The following is a 16,341-nucleotide window of genomic DNA, read 5'->3' on the forward strand; positions in this document are numbered from 1 at the left end:
CCTTAAAACCTGAAAACACATGAAAATAGCTTAAAAGACTAACTTAACTAAGAAAACACAACATAAATGCATAAGAACTAGCTAACTAAGGCGCATAAATATGCTTCTATCAAATTCCCCCACACTTAGCTTTTGCTAGTCCTCGAGCAAAACAAAGCAAACAAAACAAAACATAACATAACCTAAACCTTCCAACGTTGGTCTCAAGGATTTCCAATGAAACATGACACATTAAAAATCACTACTTACATAGATTTTTGTTATCCTTACCCTTTAGCACATACTTAATCATAGTCACCATTCACTAGCTCACATTTAATCAAGTTAAAACATGGTTATAATGATAGTAACATGCCTTAGAGAATTCCCTCAATTCCTTGCTAGATAGACACTCAATTTTCACTCAGATTTTCTGACTACACACCCTACATTAGTTATATGTGAGAAGATTGATGTAAACATGAAAACGAACACTCACATATATGTATAACAAAGAAAGCATTTTCTGGAGTTAATAAGCATTTAGATATGATCTCATGAATGGAATGCTACTACTTAGATGCGAGAACCAAGGATATCATATGCTCATACCAATTCCAAACTCCACATATTGAAATACACACCAACTAAGATTAAAGTCTAAGGGTTGTAATGGGGCTAAGGGTATTGGCTAACAAAGGAAGGTAAGGATAAACAAACATTCTTAAAGAATAATAAGCAAAGTAATGAAATTGACACTTAGAATTCACTTTTGCATGCAAAAATCAATTTTTAAACACAAGGGGAAGACTCACGCAACACTTAGGGCCAAATTCAGGCTTTTTGGACCCTTTCTTCAACAACAAACACTTTAGAGCTCTTTTTCACATATTTTTCAACTCTTCTTCATTCTTTTCACACTTTTTTCTTCATTTTTTCTTTTTCCACGAATTTTGCTCTTTTTTTTTTTTAACCCGTGCCCTTCTACTTCTTTTGGCACACAAAATTTCCCTTCCCCCACACTTATTTTTCTGCACAATGTTGATTAAAAGGAATTCCCTCTAAGTCATGCTTTATTATCCTTTAAGAACAAGGGTATGGTCCTAATCTAGGCTAGGTAAGGATAATGTGGCTAACAAAGAAAATGGCTAACTAAGGCTCAAAAGGGTAAACCTACAAAACAAATGCATGGTATGAAGGCTTTTTGGCTCTGGTGGTAACTACTAAACAACTTTATCTTGTTATATGTTATGCACTCAATTTTATGCTTTGAATGAAATGGGTATGATTCTAATATTTGGATCTATAATGATGAAACGCCTTCTAAATAGCAACCAAGCAAAGAATGATGAGATCATGCAACGACTTTAGAAAACAACAAATTCACAGATTATTAACTCTCCAAAGAATGTTTAGGCTCAAGTCTCACAGGGTTGTAGCGTTAGTTTGAGTTACTTCCTTCAAGCATGTTACAAAAACTGATTTTTTTTCTTTGTGATTACATGTGAATTCGTAAACTATAACTATAACCAAGCATAAACCAAAGAGCATATCAAACTTCCATCCATGTTTGTAACTTTCTTTAACAGTCATGCAATTAAAAACCAAATCCTCATCATTGTGTTGGAAGGTTGTTTGAAATGTGCCCTAAAGCCAATCATATGATGATACTTTACGGACATTTCACATGTTAAACTAATCTAGTTTAATATAAAGGGCAAAGATTATTGTTTGAGCCGTCTCATATAAATGTTATATGCTTAAACGATAAAGTCCAAGGAATATGTGATTGGGAGAATGTAATCTAATGAAGTTAGATTCATGAGACCATTCTTTCGTAGACACATCCTAAATGTTCCTGATCATAGGATTGCCAATTGGGCATTGACAGTCCATCAAGATCGGTACGTGCTATGTCTTCTCTCATGGAGAGTGACTAGTCTCGAGTCATTGGTGTGTGTGACATCAAGACAAGTACGTAGGTGCTCAATAGAGAATGAGTTCACTGAACGTGATCGACGAAGAGTTCTCATACTCATGTCACATGAGAACTCATGGTTGGGATAATGCAAAGTAGTCATTTGACCTGAGGCATCATAGTTGTCTTGTGGTTAAGTCCTTGATCTTTGATTATGTCAAAGTCACTCCATCAGGAGGATGTCCACCGTTGGGGTTAAGCCACTTAGCCATGGAGGCAAGTGAATGCGCAACAAGGGATCTCTAACCTTCAAACTGTTTGAGGGAGAATACTCTATGATAGGATTTAGAATCTCTGGCCAGAGTATGAATGAGATTTAGAAAAGTCGTTCTAAATCACATTCAAGGAAATCATATAAGCACACGAATCACATTGGATAGTAGACATGAACATATAAACTATCAAACCAAACAATGTGGTCAAGAGTATTAGATTAGAGAAAGACCGTATTGCATTTGTAATCCCAAACTGAATAGGTTCTCTGACCTCTTCTGATTAGCTTGGGTAACCATGATATGCTGCTAGGTGTCACTCATGGTTTGTGGAAGCCCTAAACGTGTGTAATCACTAAAGGGAGAATTGAAAGTAAGTTTCAAATTCACAATCGATGTAAAATGATTTTAATCGCCCACTGCCTCGCTAAAAGGAACCTAATGGATCGCACACCATAAGAGGTGGAGATTGGAGATTAAACGGAGATGAGTAAGAATGATTAAATGGTTTAATCATTTATTTATGGCAAGGATTAATTAATATGTTAATTAATCAAACGAATAAGTTCGTTAAAGACCTTGGGATAGTTTTGGACCTTAAGGCCCAATGGGCTTCGAACGTCAAGCCCATTAACTTAAGTTGTATGACAACTTAATGAATAATGATTCACAAAGGCCCAATTAGTCCAAAATATCCTAATGGCCGGCCATATTGTTTAGGGTAGTGAACTTGGGCTTATTTACAAGTTTGCCACTCAAATGAATAAAGGTATAAATATGACTTTATAGCCAAAATTCATTAGGGGTTTGTTTTGGGGAAAATTGGAGAGAACATGTCTCTCCATTTCTCTCTAAAGAGGCCGGCCACCTTGGGGGTACATCTAGCAATCCTACTACTCCAAAGTCACTCATATCTTCTCCAATCTCTCCTTGGTGAAGAGACTTAGAGGTTCCCTATTTTGGGAACTTGGAGAAACCTATTCTTCCATCCAAATCCATAGATTTAAGATGCAAGGAATGAAGGCCCTCTCTTTGGGTGATTAGCCTTTGCTTATGCAAAGAGGAATCTTCAAAGGTATAAATTTCAACTCACTTTGTTTTGAGTTGATTAATGGTTCACCAATCTACTAGGCTTTGAATTTCTTGGTTAATGTTTTGTTTTTAAGTGCATGCTAGCATGATTCCGCCTTTAATTGTTAATTGCATGCTATATGATGTTGCTTAAATGAACATGTTTTCACAAAATATTCCTTCAAGTGGTATCAGAGCCTAGGTCTAGTAGTTGGTGAATCCTTTTGGGTTTTGTAGTTCATAGTTTGTGATATAAAAGTTGTAATATGTTACAAGCTTTATTCTTGTTTCTTTGAATGTAAATTTTGTTAGAAAATTTGCCATCTCAAATGTTGTAGATGTAGTTCATATGAGCATGAATATTGGAGCTAAAATTTGGTGCCATGACTTTGGGGATTTTCGGCCAAATCCAAAGGGTGGATTTTTGGGTTCTTGTTTGACTTGTTAAAAGTGTTTTCAAGTGACTTTTGGAACCCCTATGTACCCTAGTTTGGTTAGATGTTATTTCCCTAAAGTTTGAATGGTTTTGGAATGTTTTTGGGTGGAAAAAGTTCATGGAAAAATTTTGGGTTTTTCATGAATGTTCTTCATTGTTCTTGACATTTTAGCCAAGAACAAAAGGGTTTGTGTTTTGATTTATTACATAAAGTTTATGTTTTATGCTTTTTCAAATGTTTAAATGTTTTAGATATTTGTTTATATGGTGTAAGAGGTGTAAGAGATGTAAGAGATATGGTGATGGGTGTGTAAGGATTAATTTCCTTTCACACACACCACTTGCACCACTTGCAAGCTTTATGTCAAAACTCACAAATCAACACACACATCACTCACTTCTTCTTCCAAAACCGGCCACCCTACTAGTGGGGGTACTTTTGGGGCTTTTATGCAATTACATAAAGTTTTGATAGTTTTGTGTATTTGCACTTTGGCCCAAAAGTTAACGTTTTTACGTTTAGGTCCAAAAACGCTAAAGGACAAATTGTTTTGCTCCTTTAATGAAGTTTTTGCATTGATTAAATTTTGGGTTCTATTGTAATTACATGAAGTAGTGGACTTTTGTGTCTTTACAAAGTGACCCCAAAAGTTTTGCAATATAGCCCAAAAGTTGAGGTTAATTGCTTTATGGCCCAAATTAGGTAGAGAACAAAATTGTTTTGTCTCTTTAAATGAGAATTGGATTTTCATTTTGTTTAGCTCCATTTAAATCAATTTTATGGATACAAAAACCAAATGAAAATGTTGCATTCAATTTAATTAGTTAAAGTGTTAATTAATTAAAGGGTGATTATGAACCTAAGCCTAATATAATTGAGCTATGGGAAAGGCCGTTTCAAATTTGTTTGAACCATGGAAATGTGTAGATTAGATTTTGGTTGTAATTTGATTTGATCAAATGTTGTAAAAGGGCTTAAGCTCTTCTTTACTTTAAAGTAATTTATTTTATGCAAATGTTGTAATGAGCATAAGCTCATCTTTACTTTGAAGTACTTCTTTCTTGTTTTATTTGATATGCATGAAAATGAAGTAGTTGGGTCCAACGCCCCTAAGACAACACGCCTTAATGTGATTAAACGCGTAACTAAAATCAATCACCATCCCTAGACCGAGATTCAACACAAGGCTTGTGTTGAATCTAAACAAAGGTTCATAATCATCCTAAGTCCCTAAAGCAACTATATAGTCCATCAAATGAATGCAAAGGTTATGTTAGTAGTATCATATACTCTTGCTTTAAAAACCGTTTTAGAAGCATAGTGGGAGTATTATATACAACTAAAAACAATCATATGGACCCATAGTTGTAATAGGACCAATATTGTTTTAATAGAGATTAAAATGGATGTTTATATGTGATGAGACCTAAAACCCTCAACCAAACCATTATTAAGTTGATAAGCGTGAGAGTGCTTAGAACACTCTTTCGTAGGCCTTCCACCGTGGTGGGATCCAATCGTTTATGACGTGTACACCGGCTTCACCCTATCATGGGGGAGTACAAAGTGCATGCTTATACTCAGGAGGAATCCATACACATATGATGAGGTGAGTGTAGGCAACGAGGATGGCCGACATCGTATCATTGTGAGGCTATTCTTGAACCCCTTCACGCACTAAGCATGGTGGGAATGACTTAACTAAGTGCAATGGAGCCAACATCATATCATTGTGAGGTTACATTCTCTAGAGGCCAAATAAGATGGGTACTTGCATTAGTTGCAAATGAGTAAGTGTACTCTCTCATTATTATTGTTGCTAGCCAAACATCGTATCATCGTGAGATGGGCTTGGTAATAGTGAGCCTCCCATAACCTACTAGGAGTTTCATCCAAAACTCTCGAATTCCTTTGAGGGATATGGAATTTGCCAAAAATAGTGGGTGATGCTATTTGATTTAAAGACCCGGATCAAATGGCTTAAAATCAATCAATTTATATTCGTTATATATTTGTTTACCAATATATTTGCAAACGCTATCCAACACTTGACAAATGAACTTACGAAGATTAGCATAATGACAAGGACACTTTTAGTGTTATTAGTTCTTCACTTACAAATCGTTGTATGAAGAAATAATAGTTGCTTTGAACAACTCTTAGTCAATGCAAACACTAGTGCTTGTTTCTTTGTTAAATGAACAAAGAACTTGAGAAGAAAGCACAAAGGCATGGACACTTTATGTGCCATGTTTCTTCACTTACAAATTGTTGTATGAAGAAATGAGAGTTGCCTTGTACAACTCTTGAAGGTTTGTAATTATGTTTAGAACATAATGGTTGGTTGACAAAAATAGTCCATTAACATGGACTTATAATGATTTTGAATCATTAAGTGTTGAAGTAATAAACCACTTAATGAGACGGAAACTAGGCAAGGACTTCAACTTTGTGTCCCTATCCTTATGGTTCACTAAGTTTATTGTAAACTATATAGTGAACAATAACCACATGCTCTCCAAAATGTTTGATGTGTATAACACAATTGAAATAAGTTTCAAGAGAGATAGTGGGAGTTTAGGGACCATGACTATTGTAGTCAAAGGAGAAGTCAAATGAAGAAGATAAAATTAACTCCAAGGGAACAAACTTTCTTTATGAAAGGATGGACATTGGAAGGGGTATTTGCAAGAAATGTCTTGCAAGTGTCAAGAACACACCTTTCGAAGGTGTTGTAAATTGTTCTTGAATAGTTCAAAACAGTTGGTTCTTCTACTTGAATGCTTGATTCCGTATTAGTAACTATATTTTACAATCGTTGTAAAAGTGTGGCTAATAAGAAGTAGAAGATTAATGAGAGAAGAGAAAGTACTTCACATTCGAAACGTGAATCAAATGTAGATCTCTGCGAAAGCAGATGGTACTTACTTCCTCATATGAACTATCAAAGAAATTGGAAAAACCAAAGATTGTCTTTACATTCCAATTTTAAGGAATTTAATTCCGTCACTATAGTAGAGATGGATGAATGTTTTGTTTGACAAAACGTTGTTCTTTATTAATCAATGATTGGATTATAGTAATCTAATTGATTGTCTCTATAGTAGAGATGATATGGTAGTGTTAACTGTTTAGAAAATAATGATGCTTAAAACCCAAAAGGTTGCAAGGTAGTGACTAATCCCAACTAAAGTTGTGATACCTCTAAAACATAAATTACGAGTTGGTCATAGATGGACGCTTTGGATCGATAGATCCGGATCCAATACCTCTTTGTTAAAATTGTATAGAGGCGAAATGTTTGAATCTTTATTCTTTTGGAAAGAAGAAAGAATCACAAAGTTGTTGAGGTTAATTCACTTAGATGTTAGTGGCACTTGTCCACAACATAATACTACTCATGTTGGATGACATTCACCGAAGATCACTCTCGGTTGGACTATACTTTATTTTGAATAAACACAAGTCCGAATACTTTGCAAAATGTTTCAAAGAATTCAAGAAATGTAAGTTGATGAGTAGGACGTCTAAAGTATTTATGACACACCCCGTCCCGAAGGAGGGCGTGCCGGCTGTCACGTGAGAGTGACGTAACCATTTACACAGTTCGGAAGCTTTAAAAAAATTTCCAATTACTAAGATAACACACCCGAGGGTGAGTCCTACTTTTGTGAATTCTGTCAGAACACCGTTGGATTCCTCGTGGCCACCAAAGCTCTGCTAACTTGAACCTGGAGGGGCGCAAAACAAAATTGAGTGGGTCAGTAAAACAAAGTTTTTCGAAAACTTTTCATTTAAAACATTTCTAACCCCTCACCGTAAAACCTGTATACTTTCCCAGAAAATAGCATATATATAAACATATATATAAGCAAAAATCTCAAATCTCAAACCTTTAACACTTTTCAGAAAAATATATATATATATATATATATAAAACCATATGAAATCTCAAAACTTGAATTCCAAATCTTTAACATTTTTCAAGAAAAACATGTCATGCCATAAATCAAAATATAAATCAGGTGAAATAAGGAATCAATCGGAGACCCTGCAGTTGGTCCTATACGATTAATTCAATAGCTCAATATCTCACTAAGCCGGAGTCACCACAGTGACCTATACGGCCCTACTCTGCACATCACTCGGAACTACGTAAGGTAGTCTATACGATGAAAGGTGTAAAAATACGCTCTAGTGCTTCTCTCATCATATCATCAGCGCGCATAACTAAGGTCACCCACTAGTCGGAATCACGCCTAGTGATCTATACGACTAGCATGTCGGAACCCTCACATGGTCTGTACGACATCCACCTACTTGGATCCAAGGCGAGCGTGCGGTGTGGTGAATAAAATAAGCACTAACACCTAGGGTGCAGGTATGAGCTTAAACATCTTATCAACAATCAATTAAATGAATAATGAACTCACCTGACTTACCTGTGCCTCCACCGCACCATGCAACATGTATGCATCATATATCAATCATATAACTCATACGCAATTCACATTTTTCAAATAATTCTATGCATGGCATTTTTAAAACATATTTTCATATAAATTCATTTTCTGGGAAAAATCAATAGTATAAAGGTAGTACAAAAACAAAACTGCCCACTCACCTGGAGTTCGCCCAACAACTCCCTAGCACCACACATCAAGGCGTCATGAAGATTAGCGCCTAGAACAATAATCAAACCCAACCTCAGAAATCCTGCCGATAGAATACATAACTTATATAAGACACGTCACTACGTAATTCGATCCGGATGATTTGCAACTCAGATTTCAAATCCGTAACTTCCAGAGGTCCACAATATACCTCTAGGACAACATCCTAAAATTTCATTACCATCCAACGGTCGGATCTCCGTCAATTTCCAAAACTAAGTGACTGTTAACATTCTATTTTATGAACTTACAACTTCAATTCCGGAAGATCCGTAAATCGGATTCTCAATCCGTAAATTCCTATAATCCTCAAATATTACGTATTACAACGTATCAAAGTTTGGTGACGATCCAACGGTCGGATCGTCAATTCACATTTTCACCTAACCACGAATCGTAACCAACTTAGGTTCAATTATTCAATTTACGTCCATCAATTATCAAAACAGAACCTAGAACCTTAATCACAAGCTAATAATGACATTGGCGGGCCATTGGCCACGCGCCGCCGCGCGGGCCGCCGCGGGTGGCGGTTGGCCGCCCCGGCTCGCCGGAAAATTCAACTATTTTCAAAAATTACTAAAATTTGCAGATTTGAAGATCTCAATGAGTAGAACAACTTTCATACCTGAGGCCAAGGCCAATTTGGCCTGGAAGTGCTTCAATTTCACCAAAACCGTGAAGAACCCTAGAATTGGGTGTTTCCAATTCGACCTTCAAACTTGTTCCAACGCCTCAATTACCTCTTGGGCTTTGTTTTAGGTCCTAAAGGAATGCTAATGGTGTTAGTAATTGAAAGAAAACATTTCAAAATTTGGAGAATTTAAACAAAAGGGTCGCGGCACCCGTAGGGGTGTTCTTCGCGAAATCACAACGAAATTCAATGATTCTTGGGGTGAAACGTGAAGAGGGAAGGCCTAGATGATGATTGGGAGTGGTACCTTGATTCAATTCGTCGGAAAATTGGACGAAAATGGCGAAAACCCGCCGATTGGAAGTCGCGGGTTGCGCGGGTATACGGGTTGGGGAAAACCCATTTCTTCCTTCTCTCCTCCGCTTCTCGCCCTCTCTCCTTTCCTCCTTTCCTTCCTCTAGTTGGTCAGCTTCTCCCTCTCTCTTCTCCCCATTCGGTCTCTCCTCCTTCTTCTCCGATTGGGCAGCTTTGCCCAATCCCTCTTCTTTTCTGTTTTCTTCTTACGCACACACACACACACAAAACTTTCTCTCATCCCAACCATCCATTTCATTCATCATTAAATCTGGGCCGTCCATTTTCATAAAAGAATTTCTATATTTTACTAAAATTATAATTCCTTAAAATCCCAACTTCAAACTTTAATAACTTCTTCGATATAACTCCAAATCACGAACCGTCTGCGCCCACGCGTCCGTAACGACGAGTACTACGGGGATATATCAAGAAAACAAATCTTAGATGGCACGACATGGTGATTAACCTCGAATAATGCACGTACCTTCAAAGGGCATTTTTGTAAAATCCTTTATGAAAACTTTAAAAATTCTTAAAATTAGGGACGGGCTGTCACAATCTACCCACCTTAAAGAAATTTCGTCCCCGAAATTTACACAATCTTTACAATCTAGCAATATCCATAAAACAGCCCGAAACACAACTCTCTCATTCGATTCTCTGACTTTCAAGTAGTTTCTTCCACTGAAAGATTCCTCCATAAATTTTCACCAAACTCAGAGTCTTGAATATCATCCGTCCCCAATTCTAACAATTTCGAAACACAAGACATAGCTTTCCACGGCCTTATGGCGTTACTCTAGGGAACAAACTGAAGGGACCAACATACCCAAGAAGTTTAACAGATCCCAATCTCCTTTTTCCATAAAACAAATAAATAACTGTTGCGCTTATCTGGAAAGGTTGATGTTCTCATACTGAAGTAACATACGCTGACGTCACAAGTCGATCAATTATTATTCAAATTCCAACCTAACTATTTTGTATACGAGGAAGCTTGTCCACGAAATCCATAGTAATATTCTCCCATTTCCGCCGTGGAATGGGAAATGACTACATTATTCCAAAAGACTTATTTCTTTCTGCTTTAACCTGATGACTGATGAGACGCCTACTAACATACTTCGCCATTCCTCTTTTCATACCCGTCAATAGTACATGAACGAATGGTATGATAAATCTTAGTACTTTCGGGATGCATTGTAGAAGTGGAATAATGTACATCGTCAAAATTGCTTTCTTTAATTCCACACCATTAGGCATAAACACTTTGTTCCCTTGCATAAGCTTGTCATCTGATTCTCTAACTCTAAGGTCTTTCTTTTTCCCGTTATTCCTTGCTTTAAATAAATTCTTGAATTTCTTCGTCAAACGCTTGAGTCTCGAGTACGATCTACCAAATGGGTCCAACTTGGAAATTAGCAAATAAGGCTTCTTCTCGATTTTTCGATACCCAACTTTACTCCAGTAGATTTCAAATCCACAAGAAGATGAACATAGCAAGCGTACCAAGCATTAATTCTCACTGGGGTCTTCCTACTAAATGCATCAGCCACAATATTAGCTCGACCACCCTAGTCGCACAATCATAATCACTAAGCAACTCAATCCACCTTTGTTGCCTAAGATTAATATCTCTCAGCGTAAACATATATTGGAGACTCTTATGATTCATTAAAATCTTGCATTTCTCACCAATAATATAATGTCTCCATAACTTCAAAGTAAGAATGATAGCCGCCAATTCCAAATCACACGTAGGGTAATTCATCTTATGAGATCCCAATGGCCATGAAGCATAGGCAATCATCCTACCATGCTGCATCAACGCGCATTCAAGAACATTCAAAGAAGTATTACTATAGACCACATAATTACCACTATCGTCTGGGAGTGTGAAAACAGATGCATGAGTGAGGGAATACTTTACTTGCTGAAGCTCTACTCATAATTTTTCATCCCACTCAAACTTAACCTCTTTTCTCATCAATCTCGCCAAGGGCGAAGCAATAATTAAAATCTTGGACGAACTATCGACAATATCCTGCTAATCCGAGAAAACTCTGAACCTCAGTCACAGTTCGCAATTGTTCCAAATTCTCAATCGTTGCTACTCTTTTAAGAATCCATTTGAATACCTTAAGTAGATATAATTAATTTATCCAACATTAGCATTTGCTAAACTTAGCATACATCAACGTTCCCTCAATCTTTGCAACACCAACTTTAAATATCTAGCATGCACTGCTCTAATCTTATCAATCTCGTCAATGGCAAACAATAACAACCCGGTCCAGATATCACTGGAATACTTCCTTCAGCAAACTCATAAAAGTAGCAGGTGCATTCGTCACTCCGTATGGCATCCTAACTTGAAATGACCATAACGAGTCCTGGATTCAGTCTTATGAACATCCTCACTGTTAATCTTCAACTAATATCATTCAGACCTCTAGTCAATCTCAGAAAGTACCCAGGCGCCTCAGAGCTGATCAAATAATCATCAATACACAACAATGGATAACAGCTCTCAATCGTTACCCGATTCAATTACCTAATATCAATGCCTAGCCTTAATGTCCACTTTCTTCCTCACAAATAAACCGAAGCTTTTCCAATGTGATATAATAAGTTGAATGGAACTTTTAACTCAACCTGAACCAATCTCTAACATAGGATTTGTACCTAAAAACAATTCAATAATGGAACCCACATCTCTGCCTGGCGGTAATCTAGGTAAGTCATTTGGAAATACACCAGGAAAATGTCTAACCATCTTTACATCTTCCATACTATTAGGATCAACATCATTTAGCACCATATGAACTAAATATCTTGGCAGCCTTTTGATAACAATCTTCTTTGCTCTCTCAACATGAATAATGGCATGACTCACTCCACTTTACTTACCCCCAAAAGTAACCTCTGGTCATCCAGGTCGACAAAAATTAACTGATTCCCCATAGCAATCTAGCTTGGCACATTTATTCTGCACCCACTTTGTGCCAAAAATCACCTCAAAATCCACAATATCCAACGGAATAAAATTCACCGACATGACATTTTTCACCATCACCGGACACCCTAAATAGCACCATACTAACGTAGGATGACCTACCTGTTTACTTGCTTAACGAATCCAACAAATAAGTTATAAATATTACGGTATGCAGCCCGCAATACAAATAACCCAATGTTGTCTCGATAAGTAAGTAACAATTCCTGAATGTGTAATATTATCTTGTTCTTCCTTAGAAATACATAAATACGCCTCGATCGTGCTCCAACATTACTTTCTTTGGCAACATCATCCATAATAAGAAATATATCAGTTGGAGTCAGCTAGAATGACCTGTGCGACTGAGTCTACAACTTGACTATCCATGCTAGCTCATAAGTCGAAGTCATATATAGTGACCTGTACGACTTACCCGTCAATTTTCCAAGTGATATGTTAAGGAAGACTGTTGGGTAACAACTGATCTCAGGGACAATTCATACCTCTATGTCCCATCCGTCCACATGAACACATTCACTGATTCCCACACTCTCCAAAGTGTCTAATATTATACCGATGGCACAAATATACATTTACTCTACCAGAGTCATCTTGTCTCAGAAATCTGGGATCACTAGTAAATCTATCACTTCGCCTCTGACCAGTGGCAGTAAAACCTAAGCTGGGAAAATTAGCTCTAATTTCACTTCCTTTGAAGCTCTGAGTCCTCCGAGGTCTTTGATATGACGAATCTTTAACTTTATCGTCTTATTCTGATTCTCATTCCTTTCTTATTCCTCTTTACTCTCGCTGATCATATTCTCAAAGTCTTTAAAGCCCAACAACATCTCGTAAACTCTTGGTAAAAAGTACAATGGATTGTGGTCGCCAAAGAACGTCACTTCTTCTTATTATCCAGCCAAAAATGACATAACACCTCGACCGGATTAGTAACAACATCCGAATGGAAACAAGGCAAGTCTGTATTCAAATTTAACTTATAACCAGGCTCAAGGTTCCTTTAGATAATAGACTGAATCACAATGGCAATAGTTCCCCCCCAAACTACTATATCAGGGAATTTAGGCTCATTCGAACTACGTGGCTCGCTACGAGGCGGTATAGTTCTGACAGAAAACACTAGGAAATTCTCAAGATGTCCAGAATTGCAACCTAGGCTCTGATACCAACTGACACACCCCGTCCCGAAGGAGGGCGTGCTGGCCGTCACGTGAGAGTGACGTAACCATTTACACAGTTCGGAAGCTTTAAAAAAATTTCCAATTACTAAGATAACACACCCGAGGGTGAGTCATACTTTTGTGAATTCTGTCAGAACACCGTTGGATTCCTCGTGGCCACCAAAGCTCTGCTAACTTGAACCTGGAGGGGCGCAAAACAAAATTGAGTGGGTCAGTAAAACAAAGTTTTTCGAAAACTTTTCATTTAAAACATTTCTAACCCCTCACCGTAAAACCTGTATACTTTCCCAGAAAATAGCATATATATAAACATATATATAAGCAAAAATCTCAAATCTCAAACCTTTAACACTTTTCAGAAAAATATATATATATATATATATATATATAAAACCATATGAAATCTCAAAACTTGAATTCCAAATCTTTAACATTTTTCAAGAAAAACATGTCATGCCATAAATCAAAATATAAATCAGGTGAAATAAGGAATCAATCGGAGACCCTGCAGTTGGTCCTATACGATTAATTCAATAGCTCAATATCTCACTAAGCCGGAGTCACCACAGTGACCTATACGGCCCTACTCTGCACATCACTCGGAACTACGTAAGGTAGTCTATACGATGAAAGGTGTAAAAATACGCTCTAGTGCTTCTCTCATCATATCATCAGCGCGCATAACTAAGGTCACTCACTAGTCGGAATCACGCCTAGTGATCTATACGACTAGCATGTCGGAACCCTCACATGGTCTGTACGACATCCACCTACTTGGATCCAAGGCGAGCGTGCGGTGTGGTGAATAAAATAAGCACTAACACCTAGGGTGCAGGTATGAGCTTAAACATCTTATCAACAATCAATTAAATGAATAATGAACTCACCTGACTTACCTGTGCCTCCACCGCACCATGCAACATGTATGCATCATATATCAATCATATAACTCATACGCAATTCACATTTTTCAAATAATTCTATGCATGGCATTTTTAAAACATATTTTCATATAAATTCATTTTCTGGGAAAAATCAATAGTATAAAGGTAGTACAAAAACAAAACTGCCCACTCACCTGGAGTTCGCCCAACAACTCCCTAGCACCACACATCAAGGCGTCATGAAGATTAGCGCCTAGAACAATAATCAAACCCAACCTCAGAAATCCTGCCGATAGAATACATAACTTATATAAGACACGTCACTACGTAATTCGATCCGGATGATTTGCAACTCAGATTTCAAATCCGTAACTTCCAGAGGTCCACAATATACCTCTAGGACAACATCCTAAAATTTCATTACCATCCAACGGTCGGATCTCCGTCAATTTCCAAAACTAAGTGACGGTTAACATTCTATTTTATGAACTTACAACTTCAATTCCGGAAGATCCGTAAATCGGATTCTCAATCCGTAAGTTCCTATAATCCTCAAATATTACGTATTACAACGTATCAAAGTTTGGTGACGATCCAACGGTCGGATCGTCAATTCACATTTTCACCTAACCACGAATCGTAACCAACTTAGGTTCAATTATTCAATTTACGTCCATCAATTATCAAAACAGAACCTAGAACCTTAATCACAAGCTAATAATGACATTGGCGGGCCATTGGCCACGCGCCGCCGCGTGGGCCGCCGCGGGTGGCGGTTGGCCGCCCCGGCTCGCCGGAAAATTCAATTATTTCCAAAAAGTACTAAAATTTGCAGATTTGAAGATCTCAATGAGTAGAACAACTTTCATACCTGAGTCCAAGGCCAATTTGGCCTGGAAGTGCTTCAATTTCACCAAAACCGTGAAGAACCCTAGAATTGGGTGTTTCCAATTCGACCTTCAAACTTGTTCCAACGCCTCAATTACCTCTTGGGCTTTGTTTTAGGTCCTAAAGGAATGCTAATGGTGTTAGTAATTGAAAGAAAACATTTCAAAATTTGGAGAATTTAAACAAAAGGGTCGCGGCACCCGTAGGGGTGTTCTTCGTGAAATCACAACGAAATTCAATGATTCTTGGGGTGAAACGTGAAGAGGGAAGGCCTAGATGATGATTGGGAGTGGTACCTTGATTCAATTCGTCGGAAAATTGGACGAAAATGGCGAAAACCCGCCGATTGGAAGTCGCGGGTTGCGCGGGTATACGGGTTGGGGAAAACCCATTTCTTCCTTCTCTCCTCCGCTTCTCGCCCTCTCTCCTTTCCTCCTTTCCTCCTTTCCTTCCTCTAGTTGGTCAGCTTCTCCCTCTCTCTTCTCCCCATTCGGTCTCTCCTCCTTCTTCTCCGATTGGGCAGCTTTGCCCAATCCCTCTTCTTTTCTGTTTTCTTCTCACGCACACACACACACACAAAACTTTCTCTCATCCCAACCATCCATTTCATTCATCATTAAATCTGTGCCGTCCATTTTCATAAAAGAATTTCTATATTTTACTAAAATTATAATTCCTTAAAATCCCAACTTCAAACTTTAATAACTTCTTCGATATAACTCCAAATCACGAACCGTCTGCGCCCACGCGTCCGTAACGACGAGTACTACGGGGATATATCAAGAAAACAAATCTTAGATGGCACGACATGGTGATTAACCTCGAATAATGCACATACCTTCAAAGGGCATTTTTGTAAAATCCTTTATGAAAACTTTAAAAATTCTTAAAATTAGGGACGGGCTGTCACAATTTACCTCCTTAGATTTGATCCAAGGAAAAGAAACTCTTTAGATGAGTCTCCTTGAAAGATATCAAGGAAAGAAGCATCATAAGATAATGGATTTCTCCATTAAGAGAAGAACGAA

The 16,341-nt window shown here is 37.6% G+C and overlaps 1 long non-coding RNA gene across 3 annotated transcripts; it reads right to left on the reverse strand.

The window, feature by feature from the left end:
* Positions 1-7,205: 7,205 nt before the first annotated feature.
* Positions 7,206-16,139, reverse strand: LOC126621194 (uncharacterized). 3 transcript variants are annotated; one of them, XR_007622829.1, is made up of 7 exons: positions 15,610-16,139; positions 15,297-15,433; positions 14,620-14,678; positions 9,292-13,722; positions 8,979-9,115; positions 8,302-8,360; positions 7,206-7,408 (listed from the first exon to the last, which is right to left on the reverse strand). It is a non-coding gene; the product is annotated as an uncharacterized LOC126621194 (long non-coding RNA). The 3 variants fall into 3 exon arrangements; XR_007622827.1 differs by having other exon boundaries at positions 14,620-14,711; XR_007622828.1 differs by having other exon boundaries at positions 8,302-8,393; positions 14,620-14,711.
* Between the last annotated feature and the right edge of the window lie 202 nt (positions 16,140-16,341).

Source organism: Malus sylvestris, chromosome 1, assembly GCF_916048215.2.
Source record: "Malus sylvestris chromosome 1, drMalSylv7.2, whole genome shotgun sequence".
Lineage (NCBI taxonomy): Eukaryota > Viridiplantae > Streptophyta > Magnoliopsida > Rosales > Rosaceae > Malus > Malus sylvestris.